Below are 9,883 nucleotides of genomic sequence, written 5' to 3' on the forward strand. Positions count from 1 at the left end.
TTTAAAAAGTTCACGAGTTCAAAAAATATTTATGGGATCTTATAAACATTTGCGAACTGAAAAAGTTCATGACTTCAGAAGAAATCGTGGGATATAAAAAACTTCATCTACTAACAAATGCTCATGAGTTCAAAAAGGTTTGTGTATTCAAAAAAGTTCAGAGTTCAAAAATAATTCGAGAGATTTAAAAAATGCTATGAAATTTGTAAAAAAACGTGTATTTGAAAAACTTCATCCATTTTGACAAAAGTTCACAAATTTGTAAGAACTTCACGGTTTTGAAAAAAAAGTTGACAAGCTTGAAAATATTTTATGAATTTGAAATTTTCACGAAATTGAATAAGGTTTCTGAAATTTTAAAATGATCACAAAATTTGGAAAAAGCTTATTAAGATTGAAGAAAAGTTCATGAATTAGAAAAAAATTCATGAGCTAAAACGCTTGAATTTGAAAAGAATTTGAAATTTTGGAAAAGTTCAGTAAGATTGAAAAAAGGTTCGTGTATTTGAAAAAAAAAACTCATGAGCTAATACACACAAATTTGAACAAAAGTTCACATATTCAAAAAAGTTCATGGATTTAAAAAAGTTCATCAACTGGAAATTTTCACTAGTTTGCAAGTTTACTTCACAAATATGAAAAGCTCATGAAATTTGAAAAATTTCAAGAATTTGGAAAACTATGTTTAAGAAGAATACAAATAAAAATGAAAAGGAAAAGGAAAAACTGAAAAGAAAAAAACAGCCAAACAAACACATAAAACCAGCTGGAAAAACCAGACTGGAAGCTACTAGAAGCTTCCCAGAATCAGAAAAGCAAAAACCAACCCGGGAGCCAGCTTCCCCAGTCGAGCTTCCGTTCACGAGTAACTCTTTCTATTTCTATTGGCCGGCCCACATATAAGCGCCCATTACCACTATTACTACTAGTTGACTGCCCGTGCGTTGCCACGGGACACCATACCCTACCAACAAGACAAATGTTGCTCCTTCTTCAACCTGTTTTATCTCAAACCAATCCTTTGCTCTAGCTTCAGTGTCATCACTCTACTTCACTCCAGAAAACTCCAATATGGCATGATATGTTAGCGTGTACGATGTGTGTCATTTGCTTTTTGTACGGATAGCTAATGCTCATGTCTTGGTGTATGTTTCTATGAAAGTTCATATTTTTGATTAACCAGACCATTCAAACGACAGGTTCATGTATTTTCCAAACCTGAATTTATTGTGGTAACTCACTCATCAAAGGGAGTGAAGCAAAAGAATACTGAGTTGGGAAGATGAAAACTAAAAGATGGACAAAGTCGTTCTAAAATCTGATAATAATATAAGAACTGAACATAACTTGGTCGATATATGATTGCCCACTAAACATAATTTGAACCATAAAGAGACATGTAAAAAATAAACTAAGTGCATATTAGTTGCTAGATTGTTTATATACAACCTAGATTGAAGTTTTCCGGCCCTGTATTGCAAAATGCCTTTCCCTTCAGAATTTAAATTCGTTCACAAAGTTCTATGTCTTGCTCCCACTCAACTCCCTTCCTAGCAATCACCGTGTCCATTTCCCCACACCTAAGTGCCACCTGAAATACAAGAAGATAAAGTATGATGACGATCTATCTCATGCTTGGCTACTTCTCTGTCTCATCCTCATCTGTGCGCTTGCAATAGCTTCCTTTTTATGTATGCATTTCTTCCTAGTCTAGTGAATAGTTGCGAGCTCTTGCTGTTTCCTGCAAGAAATGCTTACATGTGAAGGGTACGCCTTAAATCAAGGAGGACATGTGACAATCGCAACATCCCTGCAACCCACACTCATTAATGTGAATAATTGTGCAATTGAATTTGTTCTGGGCTTCACATCAACCAATGTCTCGGCAGGGGTGAAGGGAATGGGAAAAGTTTAATGTAAACGAAACACAACTCAGAATGAAAAAGCAACAACCACCCCATGAATCTAGCTTTGAATTCACCTTATTAGAGCTATCACTTTGCCATTTCTGTTTATGGGGCTCAAGAAGTTTTAAGACCAGGGATACTCCGCTCAAGAACATCTCAAGTATATGTATATACAAGAACTACATCATGCTATATTATTGTTCCCTAAAAAGAATAAGGAATAAAGTAGTAGAAAGCTAAGCTTAGATTCATGGCTCCAACTTTATCCATAACATCTCAAGTATACGTATATACAAGAACTACATGCCATCATATGTGGTAGTATATAGAAAAATGACCTTCAGTCTCAAGTAGTATGGGCTAGCAACTCTGTCTTTCCCTCTCTCTAGTTCTAAAGATGAACAACAAAGTAACAAAAGGCATGTGATTACTCTGTCTCCTCATCTTTACATAGTTCAGAATCCATACATACGATGTATTGTTATCCATTGTGCTCAGCTAGCTACAGAATGTACATTCTCCTCAGCCCCTATTACTCATTTTATTTCTGATGATAAGGCACATATATAGCCTTGTGGATAGAAACATAGGGACACCAGCATGCAACATAGTCATTGTTCTAAAAAATTATGTATGCATGCACACAAAGCCTGTGCAATAAACAAAACTGAGACTCAGTAGGTACTTGAGTATATATACTTAATCATGTATAGATCCGGTTACACTACAATTCCTATGTTTAGTGCCTCTTGTAGTACAAAACGTACTAAAAAATAGAAAAGAATACCTCATTAAGGTGCAACATTTTCATCATTACTTCATGGAGAATGAATTAATGCATACTCCAGTTTACTGAACTGAAAGTGCATGCTGATAAATAAAAATCTACTTGTTTCAAAACACAATATAAATTGACTACTGCAAGTAAAGTAGCTAGTAGTAAAAAAATCTTAAGTCAAACAAAAAGGTCATATGGTCCCTTAGCAGTTCATATATGATTAAAACTGTAAGAATATTAAATCAAGGCATTGTAATCATGGAGATTATATAGTTCTGCGACAATTCATTTATGATCAAAACTATCTGACAAAATTCAAAGAGATTGGTTCACACCAACAAAAGTTAGTCAAAATAATAGTTGGTGGTGCACTGGTATGGACCTTAAATATGAATATGAATATCAAGGAAAAGATGTGCTAAAAAATCTTAACTAAACATAGAAAACAATACCTAATTAAGGTGCAACATTTTTGTCATTCTTCATGGAGAATGAATTGCTGAACTGCAAGTGCATGCTCATAAATATAAATCTACTTGTTTCAGAAAATAAATATAAATCGACTACTTGAAGTAAAATAGCTAGTAAACAAACATAGCAGTAAAACAGAAAGGTGGTATGGTTCCTTAGCAGTTCATATATGATTAAAACTGTAAGAATATTAAATGGAGGTATTTTTTTTTGAAACCATGCAAGAGAAGTGCATTTGATCATTATAGAAGAAATAATAGTATCTAATCTCAGAGTACAAAGCTCAAAAGAAAAGAACGACCTCATCACAACCTACATAGGAAAAGAAGGTAATTGCCGAAACACAAACCGTAAACCTTGTCGGACAGAGAGATACAAAGCACAAAGCATCAGCCTTGAACCATTCAAACATCAAGTTGTTACGTTCTTGCTGAAAGGAGCTTGCGACCAAGATAGCAGCGAAGGAAAACTTATTCCTCTTGCCTGAAGCGACCCCATACTTGGTAAAAGGTCCACCGTTCGACAAGGAACTGTCGACCTTGAAAATAAATGCTTGACACTCCCAGAACATGTTCTGAAAAATGGGATAAGCTGAGAAGAACAGAGCAGTTATGTTAAACAAACAAGTGTGCAAGAAATTTGGCCCCTACCTTACACCAGTTGTGCGCACCACACTTAATTTGTTCGACGTGCGATCCAAACGGGAGGATTTTCCTTCAAAACTCTGTTGTATCGCTCCTTCCAAATCATCCAAACGACCAAGACAATGACAATGTTTATCATCTTCATCTAATCGTCGAGATTACATAGTTCCACGGCAGTTCATTTATGATCAAAGCAATATCACCTATCGTAGGAGTATTTTCAGCAACAACTATGATGTACTACTACTCCTAGTTTCAGTAAACAAATAAGATAGATGCAGCACTAACATGATATGGGATACTAAGCAAAAGCAAAATATTTGTCAGCGAGAAATATGAAGTTAACTCTGATGTGCTGCTATATCCATCCGTGTGACCTCGTCGTTCTCCACCCCATCCGCCCCGCTCTCCTCCGATTGCTGCCCCTGCGCCTATTCATCACAACAAGAAGACTATTCCACATACAGAATGGCGTAACAAACACAACAAGACTATCAGATTTCAGTTACAGATCAAGCAAAACTCTCACGATGTTTAGGAAATGACAGATTTACTTTCTTTTTGCAGGAAGTGTCAAAAAATGTCAAACTTATAGAGAAGTATTAGAAGTCCATGCTCGTACCTCTTCTTTATCCTGGAACTATTATCCCATCTCCATTAGAAGTTGCTGGAAGAATCTGACCAAAAATAATAGTGCATGTCATAACCAATAAATCAAGATCCAGCACAAGTTTTGTATTAGGAATCAGACCAAGAAGAGAACCGTATAAAATTTGAGAGAATATGCATCTGTACTATTAGTGCAGATCATAATTAAGAAATCAAGCTGGAGTTTTTTACTGGAATTCTCTATTAGGAATCAGACCGAGAAGAGAACCGTACAAAATTGTCACACCTACGCCTGTGTCAGCGGGAATAAGTCGCCTGGCTCAGAATATCCATGCGAGAGAGCTTTGTGAGCTGGCTAGTGTGTCCTGGGAACCTCACCCCTCGTTCTCTGAACTCTCTGAACTCTCTCTCCCTCGTTCTCTGAACCTCACCCCCTGCTTCCTCCTCGTATCTCCAATTCCTCATTCGCAAGCTCTCATGTATGGTTGTATCTTGGTGATGATGAAATAGACGATTTGGGACATTACAAAAAGTTAAGAGAGGAGAAGGAAGAGAAACTTATGGGTGGTTGTACGTCTTCTATCCAAATTCCCGATCAGGCCAAAGCAGGCGGCGCTGTGGACTGAGTCGCGGAAGGTCTCAACGGCAAGCGGGAAACCCCCAGCCGGTCATATCGACTCTCGAGGTCGTTGTTGAGCAACAACAGGGTGGAGACATTGTGGTGCTCCATGCGCAGTCTCCGGATGAACTCGTCGAACACCTCTGTCGCTGGCCAACGACGGATGAGCCGGGTCGCCGCGTTCCTGGCGAAGATAAGAAGAGGCGGAGTGGGGATTGGGGAGCTTACCTGTGTTGGAGGTGACCTTGCAGAGGAGTCACATAAGACAACCACGCAGAGGGGCTTCTCCGACGGGAACATGGACATCACACCGACCGGTCACCCGTTCGTCGCCCGGGATCTTGGGCTATGGTTAACCTTGACCTCCCGAACTGCTGTGCAACCTCCGGTATAACCTCATCAACAGAGAATGGGCCCGCTTCCCATCTCCCGACGGCTTGACAAAGATGAAGTGCGGCGCAGCGACGACATAGCGTAGGGTGGTGCGGTTGGATAGGGCGGTACGCCGCCTAGATCGTTGGTGGGGGGACGGAAGCACGCGGGTGGTCGCGGGACGACGTGCGTACGTGGGCTGGTTTTTTCTTTTCTTTCCTGCGAGGAGATCCTTTTTTCACGTATAGGAGTGGAGGGGGATCGAAAGAGGCGATGGAGGGAAAGAGGTTGAACCATCACGACGTTGGATTCTTCTGTAATAATAGAGATATATTTAAATTAGAACGAACTCGCTGATGTTTGCGTTAAATTTGAACCGTGTTTGTGTCGTATTTGACTTTTTCAAAAAAATGTGGTCGCCGCGACTGGAGGGCATCACGCCCCCAATGCGTGGTTTAGCGCCGGTGCACCCCCAGGGGGCGATTTTTAGCCCCTCCTGGGGGGCCAACGGCTGGAGATGCTCTTAGAGGGTGGAACTTGATTCCAAGTTGATGCATTAGTTGGCGCTGCGACGCAGATTTCTACCAACAATAAAAGATCCAAAGAAATGAAAGCATCTTCAGAAATCATAGATATCTACAGTTTGTGCAAAATAAAATCCTAGAAAGAGAAGCTTGAATCACAGTACCTTAGCCTTGGCGAGATCCAAATGCACATAAATGTAGTAAAGAAAGTGATGTGTAATATCATTGTAGTTGTTTACAAGCCTGACAAGAATTCATATAAAGTAAGATTACAATGTAGCTAACCAATGTCAAATGGGTCATAGGTCAGACCACCATTGACAATAACATAGTCACCATCCTTTGTATATAAACAAAAAAAGACGAAGATGTCAAGTTTATATTGCATAGAAAACGGACGCGAATTTTTGGGACATGGTGCTGCGCGAGGATGTAATCTAAGCAGTCCATGCATGCTATGTGATTAGCACTTTATATAGCGACTAAATGAATACGCCAACGCTATGCTAGGTTAATTCAGCAAATACATGTATATGGGCTGGTGGTTGGGCATCTTAAGTGAAGCCGATACATACTTGAGAGATCAATGTGAGGTGTTGCGCCAGTGGTTTCCCTGTACACCTTGAATGTTGGTAATTAAACCGTGTGGGGTTAACACTCATTTTTTCTTCTTTGGTCAACCGTAGTTCATAGTAGGTCTTTTTTTAAGTTCTTCATAGTACTTGTTGGGATTGTAATAATGCCTCCCCTAGTGGAGATGGTATGGTTCGGCATATATGTGATGTTTTCATTTTTTAAACGTCATATACATGATGTTAGGGGCCTAAGACAATTTAGTTACTAGTCTTATTGAGGAGGAGATATAACCTTACTTGAAATAGAAAATGTTAACACAAACATCTATATATGCCAAGCTTTAAAAATTGGATTGCAAGAAACTAGTATTACATTTAGGGGCAGCTGGGTTGTGGTCTTCATTACTATACTAAAGGTACTTGATAATTATGCAAATAATACTAGCAAATTAGCATGAACGTGAGTAAATCTGCTAGGGTGGGTTGTGATAATGAGCCATTATCAACATCATTATGGTGGGATCAATGGCAAACGGGATGTAGGCCAGACATCATCATTGCTGCCGAAAGGCCAGCATACGTCTAGTCACTGGCATATTAATTTGGATTATTTTCACAACTACCACTCCTGTCCATCTCCTATGCTCCCACACATTTAGGTGCTCCCATGATACAATTTTTCAAAAAACATATTTAGCTGTTTCAAAAAATTCTAAAAATAATTATGAGTGTTCATAAGACATAAGTTGACAACTTGTAAAAAGTTCAACTCAAAAATTCAAAATACACATAGGGAAACAAAAAGGACAAATCAGAATGTAAATAATGACATTCTGTCTTTTGTCTTTTTGTGGCACTATTCATACTGAATTTGTCTTTTTTGTTTCTCGATGTGTGTTTAGAATTTTGATTTGAACTTTTTACAGATTGTAGACACATGCCTTTTGAACACTCACAAATTTTGTCAGAATTTTGTGAAACATTTAAACACGTTTTTGAAAAATGGTAGCATGATAGCATGTAATGTGTGGTAGCATCTAATATTTTTCCCTCTTGCCTGAAGCTGGTAGCACATAAATGGACAGTAACTCAATGCGTACTGATCTGCACAAAGCGGCAGGGAGCGTGTTGTAGTTACCCATTCGGCCTGACTAAAACTTAATGCGCTCAGAGCGAATAGGAAAAACTATACTACCTGGATACGGTGACAAGATATTAGTATACGCGTTTTATGTATTAAAACTTCACGAATCACGAGGGAGCTGGCCGGCAGGATTACATCCTCGCGTGGCACCGCGTTCACTCGTGATTTATCGATAGGAAACCAACTATATTGTAAAGTTGATATTTTATCACAAAGTTACAGAGATGATTCGTTTGCATCATAAAGTCTCTGATGGCACCATCATCTTCTTCAGTTCTGTCTGACACCTTGAAGAAGACTAAGATCAGATAGAGAGAGAGAGAGAGAGAGAGAGACGAGTAGACCGCGACCAGATCTTATTCCCTGCCGCCACTGGTCCCCATTCCCGTCCGCCACCGCCCAACGTTCTCCGGATCCCCCGCTGCCATCACTTGCACAGAGAGAAATGAGAGGCCAGGGCATCCCGGTCAGAGAGATGAGAGGAGGCGCTGACCTACATAGCTCGCCCTCACCACTGTGTGTCGCCGCTCCAGAACGATTAGGAGAAGCTAGGGGAAATAATTTTGGTAGTGTGGGCTGATTTTCCAGGCGTTCGTTTTGGCAGGAAATCGGTAGGAAAGACCAAAGGCGAAGATGGGTTATGTTTGGAAAATATCAATGGAGTTCCTTCATTCGGAGGAACGAAACGAACGAAATCAAACCATACCATCACCGCCGCAAACTCCCCTTTAGGAGTACAGATAATAGTTAATACTCCATCCGTTTCTTGATATAAGGTGTATAGATTTTTGAGAAATTTTTCGAAATATAAGGTGTATTACCTTGCACCACTCGTTTGGATAACTTTTAAAGGGATTTAATTACATTTTCTTACATAGGGCAAGCTCCTCTATTTTCTCATGTCAATTGTTCAGGTGTAGTCTCGGCCAAAACTTGTGAATTTTTTTCTTCACATGTGTTCTTTAATTTCTATGCCAAAAACTATACACTCTATATTTAACAACGGAGGGAGTATTCCATAACAAACTAAAAACCGGACATGGGAGGATGGGCATCTGTTCCTAGACAAATCGGTGGGAGTCAGGAATCGCTACAAGGTTAAAAATAAAAAACAGAGGAGGTTAGAATCGATTGAGGTGGTGGAAACGACCTAGTAACTCCCCTTTAATAACAGGCCATAATTTGGAAGGCAACCTTTTACAGGAAATATCACGTATATTTGTTTAAATGAATGATCATTAAATTCCATAAAATTTCTATCCTAAGAATATCTAACACATTAATCTTGAGAGCAACAGTAACTAAAGAACAACAAGCAGCTAGATGTCCTCAATGGTGACACAACAGTTGAGGTTGGGGATATGCAGCTTCATTTCTTCGAGAAGTCAAACAATCTGTACAACGACATGCATAAGCAAATAGGAATAATCTGAAAGGGGAAGGATTATACTATTTTGTCTTGTTGAGTTCGCTTCCCAGTTAAATATGTTCCATTTCTTTTTATTACAAAATCAGAGCCCCTCCATTTAGTAAGAGGCTCAAATTAACGCTGATAGTCTAGACATGCTACACAGAAATCATGGAAGGGCCTAACACTCATAACATTACCATTGTATATCTAGTCATAGTATTCCAACTATCCCACCAAAAATAAAGGGAAGAAAATTAGAATACACATAGGCTAGAAAAAAATGATTACCATGATCTTAAATAAGCAAGCAATAGAGCAGTGTCGTTCCCACAAAGGCAAATGAGAGAGTACAACAAAACTGGAAGTACCAATCATCATATCGTGAAATGTGTTGTTTTCTTCATCAACGGATCTAACAAAAATAAATTTAGGACAGTATAACCGAGCCTAATCCGAGCTCTCTCACGCCCTTAGTGATTTTGGCCATCGGATTTCGCGTTTGAATCGTTTCTGGCCGTCAGATCATTGTTTCAGCACGAATTTACTGCGACTGGGCTACCTGTCCTAATGGGCCGCTACTCTGGAGACTTTTTTGCAGGCCTGTCGTTGAGTGGGCTTCGTTGGCCCATGTCTAAGGGCATCTCCACTAAGGCCCCCAAGAAGCCCCCCCCCCCCTAGGCGCTTTTTTGGACGCCGACGAGTAAAAACCTCCCCAGTCAGGGCCCCAAGACGTCGTTTTGCGCCGGATTTAGCAAAAGTTAGCGCCGGCACGCCCACCCCGCACCCAGCCCGCCGGGGGGCAGCTGGGGACGCCGACATTAGCTTTTTG

The 9,883-nt window shown here is 39.8% G+C and overlaps 1 long non-coding RNA gene across 1 annotated transcript; it reads right to left on the bottom strand.

The window, feature by feature from the left end:
* Window positions 1–1,400: 1,400 nt before the first annotated feature.
* Window positions 1,401–5,603, bottom strand: LOC119268704. Its single transcript, XR_005133264.1, has 3 exons — window positions 5,257–5,603; window positions 3,807–4,477; window positions 1,401–3,730 (listed from the first exon to the last, which is right to left on the bottom strand). It is a non-coding gene; the product is annotated as an uncharacterized LOC119268704 (long non-coding RNA).
* Between the last annotated feature and the right edge of the window lie 4,280 nt (window positions 5,604–9,883).

Source organism: Triticum dicoccoides, chromosome 3A (genome assembly GCF_002162155.2).
Source record: "Triticum dicoccoides isolate Atlit2015 ecotype Zavitan chromosome 3A, WEW_v2.0, whole genome shotgun sequence".
In the NCBI taxonomy this organism is placed as follows: domain Eukaryota; kingdom Viridiplantae; phylum Streptophyta; class Magnoliopsida; order Poales; family Poaceae; genus Triticum; species Triticum dicoccoides.